Raw genomic sequence first — 10,967 nt, 5'->3', positions numbered from 1 at the left:
GTACAATCTACATTAATCAGGTTCAGACAGACTTTCTTAAGTGCTGGACTGCCTCTAATAAAACATAGCATGCAGCTAGAGAGGCACAATTAGAAAATTACTTTCCAGAAGGAAAACGCATAAGAGCCCATGCCAGAAGTTCAGGCGAGGCTCTACCTGGACTCAAAAGCACTTAGGCTTTTCTGATAGAAATAAAGGTTGGGCTTTCTTCAGCATAGTCTTCTTGGAGCTTTAGGTGTGGGGAGCTGTAATAAAGCAACTTCAGTGCTAAGCACCATTTCGCTGATCCCCCAATGTGACTTAGATAAGCTTCGTTCAGGCCTTAACTCTTCTCACTTGATGGCTATACCACTTCTCAGAGAGCTAGGCTCCAAGGCAAACACCAGCTTTGTTTTGGTGCCTGGGTTTCCTAAGGCAGAAGGAGCCAGGTATTCTTTGGGGTCCCTTGGCACCCTACTTCTTTTTCTTGCTTTCCCTGTCTAATGAGTACTAGTTGAACTGGCCCCCTTTAATCAACCTTGGCTTTACATCCCTGATTCTTCACAAGGAAAATGGTGACTTCACATTTGGATCTTGCTGGAGTCAGAGCCCTGCCAACCCAACTGGCAGGCTCTCTTCCCCACTTGGGCTCCCATCAAGGTAGTGATCCCACGTCCTGGCCTTGGCAAGCTCCTCTGCAAGGTGCCAGGGTTATTAATCTCACTCCACTGGTTGGCAAAGCAAGAGACATCCCGAGATGATTGTAGTATTTACAGAGTTGGGAGAAGCCTAAGGCTTCTAAGTCCAGGCTTCTGTTCCAACTAAGGGGCTCTTAAGGTCAAGCCTTCTCACACCTGGCCTTTACAAAGGCCCTCACTCCTGGGGATTTTGCAGATAATGCAAATGAAAGCATAGACAGTTTGCCAGGTGCTGCCAATAAGCACAAGCCCAATAGAGCAACCAACTGACTCTTAGAACCCAATATAAAACAAGCATGACATAAACCCAAAGGCTCTGGGGACTGAATGGAATCTTTACAGTGGGAGGAATAAACCCAGAACAGATGCTAAGTGAGGTCACAAAGAACCTGTTAATGACAGTCATTAGTGCTCTGCACCAATGGTCATCCCCATGCCTTTCTGCAACTAATAACATTTCCACAGTGGCACCTATGTCACAAGCATTTATCCTACCCTGGGGAATTTTCTTTATGAAGGGAAAGCCATGACTTGAACGAATGGCTGGAGGATGTAGCTCATTGCTGGGACAGTGCAACCATTCATGCTGACACTGAGGTTACCTTAAAGTAGACCATCTTCCTTCTCTGACAGCTGTTAATCTACACCACCTGGAAAAGAACTTGATGTAGTTACCCAGAATCAATCAAGTTAGTTCAGTCCATAAAGTGAGCAGGGAAGGCCAGGCTGGGCTGAGCAGGCGCCCTCAACTACAGCATCTCTTTAAACGAGCCTGTCGCTGACGCTCTTAAACAAATGTTATGTGACAAAATCATGTGGAGGCTTAACTCTGTTAACACATTTTATAGTCCATGGAGAACCCAGTGGGATTAGGTGTATGGGTAATCATGTAAAGACACTGAATATGTATTCCAGACGTCCTCTCTTTGCTGGGAGCAGAGGGGAAGTTTTTTTGCCTTGGCCAGGAAGTTTGACTTTAGAACTTTAGTCAGAGACACACTTGAAATCTGATATACTTGGGATTATAATGTTAATTCTCACTCTTCCAGTTAAATAAGTGCACTTTTTTTTTTTTAAACAAAAAGTGAGGAGAGTATTGAGAAGGAGAAGAGAGAAGAGCAGTTGAGAAAGTAGGGGGAATTTGTTTCCATCTTGGGTATTTCTGTCCAACTTCAGACTTAGAGCAACACATTCCCTTCTTGTGTCAAACTGAGTGGCCATTGTCAAGCAGGCTTAGGGCATGGAAATCACACTCAGAGGTGGGCCCTCTCAGTAACACCACCAGGTTACAGCCCAGTGGAAAGTCAGGCTCTTCAGTGTCCTACACCTTCAGAAAACGGTGCATTGGCCTGTTGCTTAAATTTCAGAATCTTCTCCATTAACCGTAAGCAAATTCTAATGGTTTCCTCTAAAAATGTATGTTTTTCTATGAGTGATTATGGTTCTGTCTTAATAAATAATAAAGTGACTCCCATTTGTACCTGTTTCTTTGAAATTTTAATTCCTACGCTTTAGCTAGTGTGCTAATATGTTGGTGACAAAATAAATTTATTTGCTTTATAAAAGTATATGGTATATTTGAAAGTGAGGAGATGCTTCATTGAGTAAAATGCAGCTTGAGCAAGAGCAGCAAGCGGAGTTCAGGACATCATTACCCATGTGACAAGCCGGACACGTGGCATGTTCCTTTCATCTCAAAGCTGGGGAGGTAGAACTAAGAAGGGTCCCTGGGGATAGCTGAACCTGTGATTGCCACATCAGTGAGAGACCCTGCCTGAAAAAGTGTAGTGATGGAGGAAAGTGCCTGATGCAACCTTTGGGACTACACACATGTGCGCGCACGCACGCACGCGCACAGACACACACACACACTCACACACACACACACACACACACACGAGCATGCAAGCATGCATGCACACATACATGCATGAACTCATCACACACACAAATAAAGAAAACTCATACTTACATGTAAAGCACACAGCATACAGTATTCTAGACCACAGAAACCTGCTTCAAAACATTCTTTATTCAGGAGTATGATGTGTTGATTTCCATCAGCCTTTCTGTTGATGATTCAGAGGAATCAGTGCAGCATCCCAAACCCTTTACTGCTAAGTAGGACCTGAGCTTTGTAAGAAAACACTTGACTTCACATAATTCATCTGTTGTTCTGGCCACATTGGACTATAAACTGGACTGTGGATACACTGTCCTGTCTATACAAGCTAGAAATAATGGTTCATCCATGTGAACTCCTGTATATACTCATTTACACACTTACCCATGGTTTCATTCACAAAACAATCACTGATCATAATATGCAATTTGCTAAGAGTTGGATAAACAATAAAAAATACACATCATTTTCCCCTCTATGGAACTTTTATCCAAGGCAGAAAGACAGGCCTTTATTCACTAACCGTATTAATAAGTGGATGCTTATCATCTGAGCTACATATCCTATGGGAAATTCCTATTGCTGTGTTTATATTTGTTAATCTTTTAAGCAAGATAACAAAGGCGCCTGCCCAGAGTGTGACCTGAGAAGGAAGGACACGTGGGAGCATTCCTTGGGGACCCACGGCACAGAGGCAAAGACACTATTTACTTATATTCCACATGTGCAGGTTTCCTCAAGGTTCACTTCCAACATTCTCCCCACCAGTTCCCAGCAGCGTGTGCCTGGGATTCCCTTCCGTCTGGAATGGCCCACACATGACCACTCAGATAGTTCACTCATGAATGTGTCGTGCCACCATCATTTTATGTTGTGTCCTCCTACACAACAGATAGCACAAGCTGCTAAAGATCGCATGAGGCTCAGGACAGCACCGCAGATGTCATGCAGCTTACAGTCTAGGGACTGTCTAAGTGTGTGAAGAGTGAGGATGAAGCTGGAAAATAAGCCCTAAGAGAAACAAATAATTTCAGGAAGTGCTAAGCACAACAGAACAGGTAAAGCAAGGTAACAACAGTGGAATAGCCAAGCAAAGAGACTCAGCAAGGGTTAATTAGGTGGCGCAGTGAGTATGACCCAGAGATGAGCCTGTTAGAGGGAGTGGAGTGGAACCTATTTTTTGTCTCATTTCCCTGATTGTTTTCAGAGGTCACTACTGTATTTGTTGCTCTCTGGTGGAAGAGAACAAAACAAAACAAAACACGTTTTAATCTATTCTGAGCTTATTGCTGAAACCCTTACAACAAAATACAGACTAAAAAAGCATACACATTTATTTAGTGAGTTTATTTTATAGCTTTTAAAGGAATTTTAATTATCATAATTCCCCATCTTTATGTGTTCACATTGTTATCAACCAGAGCTGATTTAGACAGGATAAATATTTTTATATATGTCTATAAGATATATTTGTTTAGATTTTACATTCACAATTGAGAAAACTAAGCAGCAAATAACTATTCTGAAAAATGTGCAATTTCCTCAATAGAAATGCAAATTGAAAGAATAATATAATTTGACTTGTGTGATTACCAAAAATTTGCCATATTTATATACCTTTTATTAGCATACCCTACTTACATGAAAGGCATAGAATATACATGCTTTTGATCGTATTCCACCCCTTCTTTGTTTAACATGTTTTGGAAATGAAGATCCAAAGACACAGATAAGCACAGGTATCTTTATGTTAGGCTTGGTAGAGTATGGGTAGTCCTGAAGAGATGGGAGGTCAAAGCCATGATGTGATGACGATGATCTGGGGGAGACCGAGGAGGCCACGTCTGCTCGGATTATTGTCTTCTCCATAGCCTGTTAGCACCTTATGACTTGATTCAGAGGAGAAGGTGAGGGGAAGACCTGCAGCTTCTGCAGTTTCCTAAAATACCAAGGGATCATGTTAGAATGTCCTAATCACTTTCATCCGCATACTTTTAGAGGTATAACTCTCAGCCACTATGTGCCTAGACAGTTATAGCCCTGAGCCACTGACAAGACAGCTCCTATAGACACAGAGGGAAAGAGGGTGCTGTGAATGCTGACTAAGCAACCCGAGTCCTTAGCCTCCCCTCCTCTCTTTTATCATCCTCATCCTCACATATACCCCATGGTACGTTTCCAGGCTTTCTTCTACTTGTCTGTTTAACTACTACCTCATTTTTCTCCTTCCACTAACTGCAACATTATTTTGTTAAACTTTTTTCGCTTACATTTTAAAATTTCACAGCTATTGGAAGTTGATTTATAAGTGCTTAGAATTTCTACAGGTCTGATTGCAATAGGGTTAAGTATTTTCCTTTGAGAGGGAGAGCCCGAAGTACCACTTAAAAGCGGGTATTCTCTGGGACATACAGTCAGTTGTTTTGCAAGTCTATTATGGCCATAGACATCTTTTTGTTAAGCATCTAGTTTTGATTTCTTGGAGTCATAGACTCAAGTTTTTATTAACATTTAGAATACAAATGATTAGTGCATTAAGTATTCTGGTTCTATGACTATGATACGCTTAACCCATTATTAGCAAAGACTAATTTATCTTATGAAATTGTACCAACATTTTGTTAGAAGCAGGTGAAAAGCTATTTTGGAAAACAAGAAATGGCAACAAATACAATTTAAGTGGGAAGCAGCCAGACAGTTTCTAAAACTCTCAGACATCTGGAAGAGTTGTTCTCAATCTGTGGGTTGCCACTGCTTTGGAGGTTGAAGGGCCCTTTCATGGGGCTGCATATCAGATACCCCACACATCATATATTTACATTAAGATTCATAAAGTAGCAAAATTACAGTTATGAAGTCGCAACAAAACAATTTTATGGTTGGGGGTCACCACAGCATGAGGAACTGTATTAAAAGGTCACAGCATTAGGAAGACTGAGAATCACTGGGTTAGAGGAAGTCAACAAATTCACACCCCCTAAAGGCAAAGGCAAAAGCAACGGGCATGCATGCTTCTTTTTGGTTTACTACTGAATGCTGGAAACACTGATTGCAAATACAGAAACTCACAACCATCTTTCATTCTTATGTTCAAGCCTGTGCACACAAGCTCATGGAAAAAAGAAAAATGGAGGTCCAACACTTTAAACAATTTCTACCCATTGTGTTTCTTGGGATGGGAAGGAGGAGACATATTTGCAGCCAGGGAGGATCATTTCAAGATCAAAGTCAAAGGCTGAGCATTCCTAGTGCTTTTCAAAATAAGAAACACAAATAACAATAAATATTTAAAGTAAATGTTAAAAACATTAATGTCTTTAACCATAATTTAAGAAATTAAGAACGCTTTGATATTCCATCTAACCACAGTGAGAATGGTTATGATTAAGGGGAAAAACCCACAAATATTGGCAAGCTGTAGGGTAGGAGAAAGTATTGTTTCACTGTTCGTACAAATAATTAAACTGGTGTAGCCACTAAGGAAGATGGGGAGGAAGTTGCTCAAAACACTAGAAATAGAACTACCATATGACCAGTTACAGCATTGCTGGGTACGAACACAAAGGAGTATGTATCCTAGTGCAGAGATGTTTAAAAATTCAAGTGTATTGCTGTTCCGCTCGCAATAGCAAAGAAGTAGAACTAAACTAGATGTACATCAATTGATAGATGGATAACGAAATGTGCATATGCACATGGAATTGTATTCAGCGACTTAAAAACGTGAAACTGAAACTTGCAGAAGAATGGATCAAGCTGCAAAAACATGTGAATGGAACTAACACAGACTCAGAAAGACAAACAGCCACATATTCTTTCTCATATGCAGCTCCTGCTTCTACTATATACATGTATATATATACATACACATATGCATATATATTCAATTATTTGGGAGTAAATGTAGGTATATATCATGAAACTAGAAAAGGACCACAGTGGAATTAAAGACACTTCAGAAGAGGAGTCGTGGAAAGTTTAATAGAATACATGTGACATGCAAGTGGGGTGAGGAACACTGGAGCTACAGGTGAAGAGCAAGTGTGGAGGATTGGGGAAGAGGGATTAACCAAAACACGTGTGTGTGTGTGTGTGTGTGTGTGTGTGTGAAAATGCAGAAAAAAAAAACCCTGTAACTTTGCATTCTAATTTTAAAAACCAGAACACTTGTAGATTGTTGAAATGTTAGAACTGGAAGGGACCTGAGTTGGAAACAGTCTAAAGTCCAACTTTCTATTGATTTCATACTTGATGGAAATGGAGAAAGGGAGATCTGATAAGGAATTACTGCACGTAATAACTGGGTACAGTGACCCCAAACTGGGCACAAAAGGACAAGGAATAAGAAATGGGTAATTTGCCACGTGTGTTCAATGTTGCTCTTTATGGGGAGACAGGATTAAGTATCTTTTTGAGAGAAAGTATTTCTTTTAGATTTCTGCACTTAGAAACGAGGCTACACTAAAATAGAAGGAATTTTGAAACAAACTTTTGGGAACCAGGCCAAACTTCAAGATAATTCAAGTACATAGGGTAAAGCATTATGCTAATAATGAAAAACAATGTCTCCCAAATACGTCTTAGAGGCATCAACGTACAGTTGTCTGTTCTCGAGCAAGCCAGTCGTCCTTTCTGGCTTTGTCATCTTTCTCCCATAGAGACAGACTGAAGCTGCAGTGTGGGCCACGGCAGTAATTCCAGCTCTTAAGAAGCAAAGACAGTATTCTATGCTTAAAACAAGGAAGAAACTATAAGAGGATGAGCTGAAAAGACAGTGGAGGATCTCTTCAAACAGCTGTTATGAAAGGAGCATCAAGGGAGCATCTGCAGGTGACAGTTAGATTAAAGAATAGAGGGACTTCTTTCAACAGTGCGCTCCAGCCCTGGTCTAGAAACAGAGAAGGCCGAGAGGGTTTAGCTGGGGTAGATATTACTTTCTTTCTGTTTTATAACAATAATACCTCCATTAATGAGCGCTCTGGGAATAAAACCCTTTACTATGAAAACAGGCCATCTGCAAAACAAAAACACGTCCATAAATCAAGACAGCAAAACATTTGTAGCCTTACGGCAAAATTGCTTGGTCCACAGTTGCTTTCTGTCTTGGATCAGGATTCTACACTAGATCAACATGTAAGATCTGCAAAGATTATCTTCTGCCCCAGGTCCCCCTGACCGATTCCAAAGACCTGACATTTCTGTTAACTTCAGCGCCCCCTCCCCCCTTAGCAAACCTGGGACAGATTTGATGATCAGCATTGTTGCTGTTGATTGCAAACTGCTGGTCTCCCTCTTCCATTTGTCCCTCTAGCTAGGGCTCTGTGTCTCCCGTGCTTTCCGTCTGACTGTGTAATCATATTAAATTTTTTTTTCTTAAAGGAAAATTTGGTTTTGCAATGTTAGGTTTGTTCCCAGAAGGCTCCCATTCTGGTGGCTCGATTCCCCATGCTACCGAGGAAGACCTAGCAGGCTGTGAGCATTGGGTGACCAGAGGAACCATACTTAAGAGGCTGGATGCCCAATTTGAAAGAATAGTTTAGGACTCAAGGCACTAGTTGGTTACTGGAGAGTAGGTGATTATAAGATACTTTTCAGGCTTCCTTCCCCAACCCCTGCCTTCTCTCTCGTAGGTGACTTCACCATGTAACACCATCTGTCTGTTATAGCTGAGTCAGAAGGCCCTTCCAAAGAGTGGCAGAATGCCCCCCCCCCCCATGAATTGTGACCTTACAGCCAAGCTAAATTAACCTCCTTTCTATAGAATACCAGGCCTTGGGCATTTTGCTTTGGAAACACCAAACAGACTGTGAGAGGTGTCAACTTACAAGGGGATGAGTGCAGGTAATGGGGGTTGGGATCTGATCTGATCTGATCCAAGGCCAGAGAGGTATCTGGCATAACATGGCGAGAAGTCCCAAATCAATGTCCCAGCATCTGCAATGACCTAGCTCTTTCTTTACGTGGCATAGGGTGGCACAGTAAGAGGGTGATGGGTCCCTAAGGAAGGAACTCTCCTGACCCCTGCATCTCTTGTTAGGTGCTACCCTCTGAGACCACACTGGGAATCAAGTTTTCAACACAGAAATCTTGAAGACAAGTTCAGAGATAAAAAATACTTTATTTGCCAGGTGAGCCCAAGTAATCCCGGTAAAGAAGAGAAAGAGGAAAAGGAAGGATAAAAGAGAGTATAGTAATGATACTTTTGTTGTGATACTGTGAGGCTCAGTGCCACTGGACACCTGTGAGAGATGGTACAGAGTTATGTCTGAACAGACAACAAACTGGGACATTCATTCGCCACGTATACCTGAATGTGGAGGAGGGCTGTTCTTGGGTATGCTCACTCCTCAGTTCTGATCTACCCCGTGGATGGGCAAACTGCTGTTTTACAGCTAGGGAACCCTCCCAGACAGAGTGACACAAATGTTTATGGTAGAAAACACTAAGTATGAGGAAGGCCGGCACCAGGAAAAAATCTATATAGTAACTTGTTGGTATCTTTCCAAATTGTAAACACCCTTTCAAGCAGTTATCTCATGGCTCCTATATAAACTTATGTACTTCAGAGATAGCACATATGCACCCAAGCATATTCACTGCCGAATTATTTAAGTAATAAAACATTGGACACATCTTGGTGGCTGATTTTAGTTGGGGATTGTCCTGCCTCTCAGGCAGGAAGACGGTGGCCACAAAGAAGATGAAAAAGTCTCCGGAGTCGATCAACTCTAGGCTCCAACTTGTTGTGAAAAGTGGAAAGTATGTGTGTGCTGGGATACAAACAGATTCTGAAGATGATCAGACAAGGCAAGGTGAAATTGATAATCCTTGCCAACAACTGCCCAGCTCTGAGGAAATGTGAATAGAATACTATGCCCTGTTGGCTAAGACCGGTGTCCATCACCACAGTGGCAATAATATTGAACTGGGCACAGCGTGTGGAAAATCCTGCAGAGCATGCACACTGGCCAGCATTGACCCAGGTGATTCTGATACTATTAGAAGCGTGCCAGAACAGACTGGTGAAAAGTGAACAGGAAAGGTTTCCTTTAATAAACTTTACCAGAGATCCTTAAAAAAAAAACAACAACAAAATATTGGACACGACCTCAGCATTCATCAGAAGGGAGCTTTGAAATGATCTACACTTGTCAACACCAAAAAAAAAAAAAAAAAAAAAGATAATAACACATTAAGTTTTTTTAATTCTTTTTTTTATTAATTACACTTTATTCACTTTGTATCCCCCCATTAGCCCCTCCCTCCTCCCCTCCCAGACCCACCCTTCCACCCCCTTCTTCACATATGCCCCTCCCCAAGTCCACTGATAGGGGAGGTCCTTCTCTCCTTCCTTCTGATCTTAGTCTATCAGATCTCATCAGGAGTGGCTGCATTGTCATCTTCTGTGGTCTGGTAAAGCTGCTCCCCACTCAGGGGGAGGTGATCAAAGAGCAGGCCAATCAGATCATGTCAGAGACAGTCCCTCTTCCCATTACTATGTAACCCACTTGAACACTAAAATGCCATGGGCTACATCTGTGCAGGGGTTCTAGGTTATCTCCATGCATGATACTTGGTTGGAGCATGAGTCTCAGGAAAGACCCCTGTGTTCAAATTTCTGGTTCTGTTGCTCTCCTTGTGGAGTTCCTGTACTCTCCAGATCTTACTATTTCCACTTCTTACATAAGATTCCATGCGCTCTGCCCAACAGTTGGCCATGAGTCTCAGCATCTGCATTGATAGTCTGCAGGGCCTTTCAGAGGCCCTCTGTGGCAGGTTCCTAGGTTGTTTCCTGTTTTCTTCTTCTTCTGATGTCTTTCCTCTTTGCCTTTCAGGATGGGGATTGAGCATTTTAGTCAGGGTCCTCTCTCTTGATTAGTTTCTTTAGCTGTATGGATTTTAGTGGGTTTATCCTACATTACATGTCTATATGAGTGAGTATATACCGTGTGTGTCTTTCTGCTTCTGGGACAGCTCACTCAGGATGATCCTTTAGTGAGATGCATAATGTTTTGAATAGAGCAGTATGCTGCCATACATGAAGTGCATATTTACATACCTTCCTTCACATATGCATAGAGTATCACTGCGAAGATACCAAGTGACTAGAGACAATGAATGGTTGCTTTGCCACAGAAACTGAAGGTAAGAAGAAAGGCAGATGAGATGAAAGAGTAACATTTTAAAATAGTAATCTGTTCTATTATGTGATTTAAGGACATCTTGATATGTAGTTTCACTTAAGAATTCAAAGTTTTGAGTGCATTGGAATTCTGTTTGCAACTGTATAATGGGTAGCTTCCAAAACACAACCTGTTCCCCGGGCCTATTTTCTACCTTCTAATCCTAAAGAAGTTGAATCCCAAGAGTTGGTGATAATGCCCTGG

At 41.7% G+C, this 10,967-nt stretch overlaps 1 pseudogene; it reads left to right on the top strand.

Moving 5' to 3' along the window:
- Nucleotides 1-8,411: 8,411 nt before the first annotated feature.
- LOC110561623 (large ribosomal subunit protein eL30-like) lies at nucleotides 8,412-9,613 on the top strand (annotated as a pseudogene).
- Nucleotides 9,614-10,967: the final 1,354 nt, after the last annotated feature.

Source organism: Meriones unguiculatus, chromosome 2 (assembly GCF_030254825.1).
Source record: "Meriones unguiculatus strain TT.TT164.6M chromosome 2, Bangor_MerUng_6.1, whole genome shotgun sequence".
Taxonomy (NCBI): Eukaryota; Metazoa; Chordata; class Mammalia; order Rodentia; family Muridae; genus Meriones; species Meriones unguiculatus.
Note: the sequence above shows the minus strand (reverse complement) of the source record. Positions and strands in the feature narration are given on the sequence as shown.